The sequence below is a fragment of the Triticum dicoccoides genome, chromosome 7B, assembly GCF_002162155.2.
Source record: "Triticum dicoccoides isolate Atlit2015 ecotype Zavitan chromosome 7B, WEW_v2.0, whole genome shotgun sequence".
In the NCBI taxonomy this organism is placed as follows: domain Eukaryota; kingdom Viridiplantae; phylum Streptophyta; class Magnoliopsida; order Poales; family Poaceae; genus Triticum; species Triticum dicoccoides.
Window position 1 is genome coordinate 115,474,243 of NC_041393.1, and position 3,418 is coordinate 115,477,660.

Sequence of the window (3,418 nt, forward strand, 5' to 3'; positions counted from 1 at the left end):
TACCACCAGTGCCATCCTCCTTGGCGGACACCTTCTTGGTCTCAGGTGGAGCTACCATTGTCTTCTTACACTTGCCGGTGGAGCTCGATGGTGTGTCCTCGACGGTAGCGCAGCACTCCGAAGAGGTGCGCTTGCCGGAGTGGGCGTCAGAACTCTTGCTGGACTTGGTCTTCTTCTTCGCCCCGGGAGCTTCAACGGCAAGTGACTTGCGATCTGTTGCGGCTGCTGCTTCCCGGTAGATCTTGTCGGCACAGATAAGAGCGTCCTTCTTGTCGCCAGGGACAGAGATGACACTTATCGGGCCTGGCATCTTCAGCATGTTGTATGCATAATGAGAGGCTGCCATGAACTTGGCGAGTGCTGGACGGCCGAGTATCCCATTGTAAGGCAATGGAAAGTCAGCAACGTCAAAAGTGACCCTCTCAGTCCTGAAGTTCATCTTGCTGCCAAATGTTACCGGCAACGTGATCTTTCCCTTCGGCTTGCTCCTTCCCGGATTGATTCCTTGGAACGTGCCGGTCTCTTCGAGCTCGCCATCAGGGATCTGGAGTTTCTGGAGTACCGCGGAGATAGGCGTGCTGGACCATTTCAGAGGTTTGCGTGACTCGATGGGTGGTTCTGCCGCATTGACTTCCCGCGCCCACTGTTTGAGCCGGCGGTGTGAAGTATGCAGAGAAGCACCGCCGTCAACGCACAGGACCTCTGTGGCTTTCTGGAACTCCTGCTCATCGGTCTCGTCATCATCCATATCTTCATCGTCGTCGTCATCTTCATCCTTGTCGCGGCCGCGGGGCGGTCTGTCTCCTTGCCGCTGCTTGGCCTTGCCGCGGCGTCCTCCTCGGCCGGGGCGTTTCTTGCCGGCTCCTCCAGCACCTTCCTGGGCTTTCTCTTTGTCGCGTCGCTCGTATTCAGCCTTTTGCTGCTCAACAAGCTGCTCGACCTTCATGCAGCTCTGGAGGTCATGGCCCTTGGTGCGGTGGATTTTGCAGTACTGCTTGTTGGTGCCGTCCTGCTTGTCGGCGACCGCCACAGCCTGTGCGGCAATCTGCTCGCCGGAGCTACCAGCTTTGGCTTTCTTGGCGCCACCTCCGTTGTCGGACTGCTCAACGACTAGCACATCTTTGCTTTTCTTCTTCCTGTTGTTCCGCCGCCGGTTTCTCTTTGCCGGGGCAGTCTCCTCACTATCAGATCCTCCTGCTCCTATATTCTCTCCGGGGAGTTTCCTCCCTTCCTCAGCACGCGTGCACTTGTCGGCCAGGGCATATAGCTCACTGACGTCTCTGATCTTGCACATCGCCATCTCCTCCCGCATCCTGCGGTTTCGTACGTTCTGATGGAACGCGCTGATTACCGCGGCAGGGTGGGCATCTGGGATGTTGTGCTGTACACGGCTGAATCTCTGAATGTACTTGCGCAGGGGCTCTCCTTCCTTCTGGGCGAGCAGATGAAGGTCGCTCTCTTGGCCATGAGTCTTGTGGCCGCCTGTAAAGGCGCCGACAAACTGATGGCATAGGTCTGCCCAGGAGGATATGGAATTGTCCGGCAAGTGCATGAGCCAGGATCTGACATTGGGCTTGAGCACCAGCGGGAAGTAGTTGGCAAGGATCTTGTCGTCTCGTCCCCCGGCAGCTTGCACCGCGATGGTGTAGATGCTGAGGAACTCCGAAGGGTGCGACTTGCCGTCGTACTTCTCTGGTACGTCTGGCTTGAAATTCTTCGTGCTGGGCCACTGGACTTGCCGCAGCTCACGAGTGAACGCAGGGCAACCTACCGCGTACGGCAAGTCGCCTGGTTCCCCTGGCGCATGCATGTCGACAGAGGGCCCACCGCGCTGGTCTGATTGACGCCGCGCTTCTCTCCGGCGCTCGATGCGAGTGCGAGCATCTTCTTGCTGTCGTTCGTGAAGAACTTGGCGCTGATCGCGACGAGCTCATGGATCTGATGACGCGGTGGAGTCGCTGTCGAGGTGGATCCGACGAGTCGGCGATCTTGGCCTTCGGGGTGGAGAGTGCATGGTGGTTGCCCCCCCACCGGTTTCGTCGCCATTGGCTCTTGCCTGGCAGTCCTGCCGCGGCAGCGATGTATTCGGTTGCCGTGGAGTGTCGCCGTTGGCGAAGCCGATGAGACTCTGAATGGTGGCCCTCCATCCGTCGATCTTGTCCTCCATTGGAGGGTAATCCAGGAGCAGTTGAGCTCGCGCCAAAGCTTCTACTGGAGTGGTGGGCGGCAGTGGCGAACGGTGCGAGGAGCGGGATATGCTCAGACTTCTAACTATGTTAGAAGGAGCAGTATCCCGTCCAGGCGACCGTGCCTCGCTCGCGCCAGCATGTTGGCGTGCATGCTGGTCTTGAGCGCCCCAAGACCCAGCAGCTCGATCTTGGTCCAACAAACGTATGGTACTGCGAATACCATGACGTTGTCGGTCCTGCGCCTCCTGAGATGGGCGCGGTACATGTACGAACGCCGAGGTCTGCGCAGCCTTGTCTTTGGACCTGGCAGCACCGTGGGCTCCCTCGTCGGCGTCCGTTCTTTCGCCGGCGTCTACCCCACCACCCGCTTGCTCCGGTGGTGGTGAGATCGACGTGGACGGAACAGCTGCCGCCGAAGCCTTCTTCTTCGGTGGCATGTCGATGAAGAAAATGAAGATCTAGCTCGTGTGAACGCCGGATCAGGTTCACACAATCTCGACGCCCCCTACCTGGCGCGCCAAAGATGTTGGGGAAGCTGATCCACGAACACCTATGGGGCCGGCGGACCGAGCCCCTTTCGGTTCGGCGGGGGGCGGAGATCACACGAAGAGCGGATCGAGGCGAAGCACACGAGTAGTTTACCCAGCTTCGGAGCTCTCCGGAGAGATAATACTCCTACTGCTGCTTGTCTGATCGTATTGAGTTCTTGCTCGGGTGCGCTGAGTGCTACAGTACACACGAGACCGAGAGTGAGTGTTTTTGTGGCCTTCGACCCCCCTCTACGTTGCGCACGGGCCTCCTTTTATATGCTCAAGGGGTCTCCGACAGGTGGCAACGTAGGCAAGGGCAAAAATGGAAAAGGAGTTACGGTTGGTACAGCTACCTGTACAGTGTATCCTACCTAACCCTGATGGCAGGGGACAAAGGCATTAAATGCCCGTCTGTGTCGCCCAAATAGTGCAAAAAGGACCGTCAGGGACGCCACCGCTTGCCACGATGGCAATCTTGTCAGCGTCGCTCGCCACCTCGCACCACTGGCTGCACAGCCTCCTGCCACGCGCGTCTGGAAAGGCCCCAGGGCGACACGTTGGTGGATGTGTTGGAACGCGGGTACAGAATGGTAGCTTGCCGCGGCAAGCGCCTTGTCGCGGTCGTTGTCTTGTCGCGTCCGGAAGCTTGTCGCTCACCGGGCCTTGCCGGGACGCGCGGCGCGTCGCGGCAAGTTCCTT